We start from the raw sequence: 7,642 nt of genomic DNA on the forward strand, positions 1-7,642 counted from the left end.
CAGCCGGGTCTACATAGTGAGTTCCAGGGCATCTGGGGCTACAGGGAGAGGAGAACCTATCTCAAAAAGACCAAAAAAAAAAAAAAAAAAAACCCCAAAGGAACAAAAGGATCACATCATTCTTCTCAACTTGAAGCTCACCTGTTGTAGAACTGACAGAAAAAAAAATACATCTTTACAACTTTGTGGCAACAAGTTTTAAAAAAAAACACAACAAAAACCATTTCACATAAAGTAAAAGAATAATATGAAAATAGTTCAAGAAATACATTAATGAATACAATATATGAGGAAGGCAGAACATGCAGTCTTAACTGAAGAAACCAATAGAAGACTGGTCTTCATGGGAAAATGCATCCTGGAAAGTCAGGGATGAGGACCATTGAGTAGGAATCTGTATGACTTGAACCTCCCCTAATCTCTGAATAAAAATGACATCTTGCAATATTTATACTTCATGTCTCAAACACCTACCCCCTTGGCTCTATTCCTTATTCACTCTAGCCTTCACTTAATGTCTGAATAAATAGGGATAGATCTTAAAAAGAAAAATAATCATACATATTATGCCCCATTTCTGAAGCTACTTTAGACCTGGGCTTTTTACTAGAAAATTCCTGAAGAAAATTTAAATGTGTCTTTTTTTTTATTAAGACCCCTAGTTAAGGTTTAGAAAACACCCCTTGGGCTTATAGATTACTCATGGCACCTATTATAGAGGGATAGCAGGACAAAGTCCATCTCTCAAAACCAGTGTTAAATCAATTAGAGTTCAGAAGGAAGCAAGAGGAGTCTAAGATCACAAATGTAGACATGTCTAGGACCCTTTTCCTTCTGGATCCACACTTCCTTCGGAATCTTCATCATTATAAATGTTCTCTGCCATCTGCCACACTGCATAACATTGTCTTCTGATACAGAACAATCCACCCAAAGTTCATTGGGATTCCGGGAGAAAGCAGAGATCTTGTCAGTGTGACCACCATGAATGGACAACTCTGGTGGACTGTCTTCTGCATCTTCTAGGGACTCTTCCTCTGTGATTTTACGCAAATCCCAGAAATTCTGTCTACACTCAGTAGCATTGGAAATCAAAATAGTCTCATTGTGAGGTGACCACTGAACGTGGAATATTTCATCCTTACGTGATTCAAAGGAATGCAACTTGGGCTTCAGATTTCTCAGATCCCACAAGACAACAGTCTTGTCAGCTGAACCAGTGGCAAGAATGAACTCACTATTAGGATGGAAAGGCAGGCAGTTCACTTCTGCAGTGTAAGCATCAATTGAAAGGCATGGTTTGAAAGTATTGTTGGAATAAGTATCCCAAATAATAAGTTTCTGATCACTAGCAATTGACCCAGACAGAGGGTCATGAAGCAGATGCCAGGAAACATCTTGTACTATTGCTGTATGTCCTGTAAAGATGGCCTTTGCAGCCAGTATTTTTCCTTCTTTTGGAACTGCACTGATGTCCCACAGGCAGATGGTATGGTCATCTGAATCACTAAGAAAGTGCCCACTGAGATTTGGGTTCCAAGAAAGCCCATAGCCTTCCTTCTGATGTCCATGGAGGTGCAGGTCTGGTTTGTACTCTCCAGAAGGGTCTGGTTTAGAAGGATGTTTTGTGTAATCCAAAACAAGAACATCACTGCATGGAGTCTTTGTTACAATGATGCAAAGTTTCTGGGGGATGTAACTGGCCCTGTTTACTTCTCCTTTGTGGGTGATCTTGGTTTCTTTCAGTTTTCCCACTGACAAAGCGAAAACCTCCAAATTCCCTCTTCTCACTGTCTTAGTGTGATGCATCAAACTAAACATCATATTAGGGAATTGGACACTGGCTATCACAAGGTGGTTTTGTTCATCTGATGTGTATGTCCCATCACAAGTTGATGAATGCTGAAATCTTTTCCTTCAGGTCTGGTTCTATCTAGAAGGCACTGGGCAGTTGGGCTGGGCTACTGCAGGGCACGGGTCATCACCAAATCATAAAGAAAAAGGGTGTTTTTTTCATATTTTGTATTACTCGTTGATGACACCTTCTTCCACTGCTTCATCAAAGGCTGCTTCCATATTTGTTTTAGTTAAGAACTGAGGGCATGTGCTGGTGCAAAAGCATTTCACAAATAAATAAGGATATAATATGTTTTCCTCATCATCCCTTGTATATAACATTTAAAACAGTATTAAACATATAAGATCACTTAATAACCAGGTTATATTGTACAGATTAATTAGAATTTTAGATGTACTTATTTATACTTTTAGCTCTTCTAAATCACTATCTTTTCCATGAGGAAGCTTTGCTCTTGAGAGTTGAGACCTGCCTTAGTATTCCTCTGCCTCCTGTTCTGCTATGTTCCCTGAGTTGTAAGTTTAGAGGTAACATTGTAGATGTGCCACTTCTGGCTGAGCATCTCAGCATTAATCTCTGCATTTGATCAGTTGTGGAACTCTGTAATGGTCACCATAGGTTGAAAAAGAAGCTCGTTTAATGAGTGGTGAGAAGTATATTTATCTGTAAATATAAGGATACATATTTAGTAAACAGTAAAACATTAAATTTATCTAGGGATGTGACATACATAGGTTTTTCTCAAGGATCTATGACCTCTTCAGTGATGTGTATTTGGCTGTGTTTACATGATGAGTTCCCTCCCATTGAGTGGAGTTTAAGTACAATTAGGCAGCTGTTAATTTTTGCCCACAGGATAAAAGTGCCACTGCTGCACCAGTAGAGCTGGTTTACTCTGCTGAGCATTATTGTGGTTATTAGGCTTTACAACTGGGTTGGGCCATTGATTGATTTTTCTCCCTTAGCAGCTTGCTAAGTATCCTGAGTGTCCTCTGATACTAGTCTCCAAGGAAGAGGCTTCCAGGACCACTGCTCTAAGTCCTGTGTCCAGAGTATGTCCAGCCTTCAGCCATAGGATCTGACCTTCAAGTCTTGGGAGCAAAAAAAAAAAAAGGCTGTGGCAATAGCATTTGTTGTGTGGGGAGTCTCTTGGGAAACCCTGACCAGTGATTTAAAGGGAGTTTTCTCTTGTTTGACACTGTTTTTCTTTATATACAGCCAAACCAAGTAGAGACACAATGAAAAAGAGAACTATAGACACATATCTTTAATGAACATACACACAAAAATTGTCAACAAAATACTTGCAGATCATATAGACCCACATCAAAAGGGTCATCCACCATTATTAAGCTGACATTTTTTCAGAGATGCAGGATCGTATAACAGATGTCAACCAACAAATGTAATAAATTATAAAATGGACATAGAAAAACATTTGTCAAAATTCAGCATGGATTTATGGTTAAACTTCTAGAGGGAATTAGACTGAAAGGGATATACCTCAATATAACTAAAGATATATAAAACAAATCCACAGCCAACATCATTCTAAATTAAAACACACACACACACACACACACACACACACACACACAAATCAAAGCCTTCCAATTTAAATCAGGAACTAGACAATGCTGTCCACTGCCTCCAATTTTTTTAAATAGAGTGCTTGAAACTCTTGACAGAGCAATATGACAAGAGAAGTAAATTAAAGGGGTACTAATTGGAAAAGAAGAGGTCAAATAATCCCTGTTTGCAGATGATATAATATCATACTTGAGATTCCAAAAATACCACCTGAAGTCTTCTAGAAATGATCACTCTGAGCAAAGAAAGTCTCAGGTTACAAAATCAATTTACAGAATTCTGTAGCCTTTGTTTAAATCAATAACATGCAATTTGAGAAAGAGGTAAAGGAACCATTCCCATTCACAATAGACTTAAAAAATCAGGGAATGAATGCAACTAAAGACATTAAAGATCTCTGCAATAAAAATTTTAAATCTTTGATGAAAAGACTTGAGGAAGACAAAAGGAGATACAAAGACTTCTGTGCTCATGGATTGGTAGAATTAATTTTATGAAAATGGCCACCTACTGAAAGCAATTTATAGATTCAATGCAACCTCAATAGAAATTACGATGATATTTTTCTTCACAGAATTATAAAAAAGTCCCAAAATTCATATGAATAAACAACCTAGATAGCCAAAGCAATCTTGAGCACAAAGAGCAATGATAGGGGGATTACGATACCAGATTTCAAAATATATTACAGAGTTTTATTCATAAAAGCAGCATGACATTGGCATAGAAACAGATATGCAGGTCAGTGGAAAAAATAGAGGACCCAGATATGATTGCACACAATTTTAGCCACCCGGTATTTGACAAAGGGGCAATAACACACACTAGAGGACAAACAGATCTTTAACAAATGGTGTTGGCTAAACAGTCTCTCCAGGTGTAGAAGAACAAAATTCAACTCCAAATGGAACAAAGACCTCAATATAAAATCTGAAACACTGAAACTATTGGAAGAAAACATAGGCAATACATACTCAATAGGATGTAGGACAGGAAAGGATTTTCTAAGTTGGACATGAGTTGCTCAAGAATTAAGATCAACAATTGACAAATAGAGCCATGTTAAACTGAGAAACTTCTGTACAGCAAAGGAAATAAACAATCAAGTGAAGAGAATGCCCATAGACTGGGAAAAATCTTTACCAGTTACACATCTGACAGAGGATTATCATCCAGATGATATAAAGAACTAAAAACCAAAAAAGGCAAAAAAAAAAAAAACCCCAGAAATTACCAAATATAAAAATAGACTATGAATAGGAACAAAGAACTTTCAAAAGAGGAAATAAAAATGGCTAGGAAACACCTTGACAAGTTTTCAACATCCTTAGTAATTGGGGAAATGTAAATCAATACCAACTTTGGGCTTCATCTTACCCTACTCAGAATGGGATCATCAGAACAAATCACACCAAATGTTGTCAAGGATTGAGGAAAAGAGGAAACTTCATCCACTGCTTGGTAAGGTTGAGTTACTCTTTTTCCTGTGCTCTTATATTTGGTTAGTCTGTATTTTATTGAGAATTTTTCTGTGTATGGTTCTAAGAAAGATTAACCTATACTTTTCTTTTTTTAAAATCTTTGTGTGATTTTGGTATCAGAGTAATACTGCTTTTATAAAATTTGGGAGTGTTCCTTCCTTTTCTATTTTGACAATAACTTAAGGAACTGGCATTAGTTGTACTTTGAAAGTTTGGGAGAGTTCTGCCCAGTATCCATCTCGTCCTGTTATCATTTTAGTTGAACAATTTTTAATTACTGCTTCTATTTCCTTGGATGTATGTGTCTGTTTAAATTATGTCATTTGCATTTCACTTTGTTGGCCATACTTACCTAAACATTCTTCCATTTTTTTAGATTTTTCCAGGGCATGAGACAGGGTCACCCTGTAGCTCCAGCTTGCCTGGAACTTGCTATGTAGAACAGACTGGCCTCAATCTCAGAGATCTGACTACATCTGCCACCTGGGTGCTTGGATTTAAAGAATGCACCACCACTTTAGCTCCTTATTTTTTATTATTAAATTATTTTTGTTCGGGATTCTACCACATATTTGTCTCAAGTATGTGTAAATTCCTCTCTAGAATATTATAGTATGATTTCCAACATGCAAGTACATTTTCAGCTATATATAAGAAAAAACATCATGAACTAACATAATCATAACATTTGTAAAGAATAAAGAGAAAAATGCCAGGCAAAATGGCATGCACTTTTAATTACAGCCCTTGGGAGACAGAGGCAGGCAAATCTCTATGAGATCAAGGCCAGCCTGATTCACATAGTGACTTTCAGACTGGCTGGGACTAAGCAAACCCTGTCAAAAAATGAATAATGTGAATAAGATAAAATACAATTAATAAATGCTAGCTTTTTTTTCACTGTGTTTTACCATGATCCATATATTTATGTATATAGGTACATATGTACATAAACACATATATACCTGTATATGTACACACATGTATACATGCACATAGATATGGATGAACATGACCAATAACTTACTCCAGCCATTATTTTAAGCAGTATATTATTTAAAATAATTAATAAACTTAACTATGACCCTGGATGTCTAATAATTGATGAATATAAAGGAGCAATGAGTCATATTGTGTCAGGAATCTTTTTTTGAGTCAAAAAACCAGATATGAGAAGTTGTATGGGGAATGTTGCAATTTTTTGTTAAACTACATTGAGAGATTTGTCATTTATAGTAGATGATTCCCCTATTCCTTAACTACCTTTATATTAATCATTTAATCTAAAAGAAATTGTCAGTAGGGGTTGGAGAAATGGCTCAGTGGTTAAGAGCACTGGCTCTTCTTGCAGTGAACCTGGGTTCCATTCCTAACACCTACTTGGAAGATAATAACTGTCTGTAATACAATTCTATGGGATCCAGAACTCTCTTCTGGCCTCTGTGAGCATTGCACATTGCTGGTACACTTACATACATGTAGGCAGAACATCCATTTACATAAAATAACAATAAATAAATCAAAATTAATCACTGGCTGGCTGGAGGCACATTTCCTGAAATGGGCAACCCAGTGAAGCCTTACTTTCCTCTGGGTTGGCACCTAAGAGCACCAAGCCAAAGCTCTGATAGTTTTCAGGTCAACAGCACAAACCAGCATTGATGAATGGGGCTCGATTAAAGAAGTAGGAAGCCAGGAAGGCGGTTGTGGGTAGGGCCTGTTGGTCAACAAGGGACTGAAGGACTTCAGGCTGAGAGAGATCCAGCTGAGTAAGCTCAGAGTGAACAGATTTAAGCCTAAACATTGTCCGTGCAGCCTCAAACACCGGATCCCAGCTGCAGCCCAGATGAATGAACCCCTGCCACAAGTACTGTGAAAACCAGCACCTTGCACTAGAGGATTAGTTCAAGGTGGAACCCAGCCCTGATCCCAAAGCTTTCAAGGCCCTGGTTACCAGACTGGTCCTGGAGAAGGAGCAAGTGGTTGGTTCAGCTCTTGAGAAAAGAAGCAGAAGCAGCTGTGACCATACATCCCAAACCAGAGGTCACCCTCCTGTTCTACGACAGCACCCACTGCTGCGAATCTGAAGGCTGCAGGTCAGCTGTGGGCACAGTCTTGAAATCTGTAAACTGGAGCACTGGGGAAAAAAAAGGGGTGACCAAGATGTGGAGGTGAAGTCTTCCCCCAGGTCCTCCGAGCTCTTCACAACACTGGAAACCTTCCAAAGATTGTTGGTGTCTGCTTCCACATCTGAGGACCAAGATGAAGATGAAGACCTAGATGGAGACGAGGACCAGGATGGAGATGGTATGGAGACTCCGTAGCAGACAGTGAACCAGGCATCGGCGTTCTGAATCTAGGGAGTTCTTCTCCTAGGGATGAATCCTAGCCCCACCCCACCCGCTTCTTAGCGATTTGTGCCTAGGTCTGCTTGGACCCCCAATTGGTTTCAGATGGGCAGTTGCAATTTTTCTTGATTGGGCTTCCCCCACCCCCCTTGGAGGTCACCTGAAGCCAGGCTAGCCATGAAACTTAGTCTGTAGCAGAGCATGACCTTGAGTTCTTCAGATCCTCCTGAGAACTGGGATTACTGGTATTGTCCACGTTTTCTTTTTCTTTCTTGTTTGTTTTTTTTATTTCTGAAAAAAGGTCTTACTCTGTAGCTCAGGCTGGTCTGGAACTTGAAGTAGCTTCCTGTCTTTACATGCCTGGT

The 7,642-nt window shown here is 38.6% G+C and overlaps 1 pseudogene; it reads right to left on the reverse strand.

Annotated features, from left to right (window-relative positions):
- Positions 1-817: 817 nt before the first annotated feature.
- Positions 818-2,067, reverse strand: LOC103738009 (annotated as a pseudogene).
- Positions 2,068-7,642: the final 5,575 nt, after the last annotated feature.

This window comes from Nannospalax galili, unplaced genomic scaffold (assembly GCF_000622305.1).
Source record: "Nannospalax galili isolate Female #2095 unplaced genomic scaffold, S.galili_v1.0 scaffold96, whole genome shotgun sequence".
Classification (NCBI taxonomy): Eukaryota; Metazoa; Chordata; class Mammalia; order Rodentia; family Spalacidae; genus Nannospalax; species Nannospalax galili.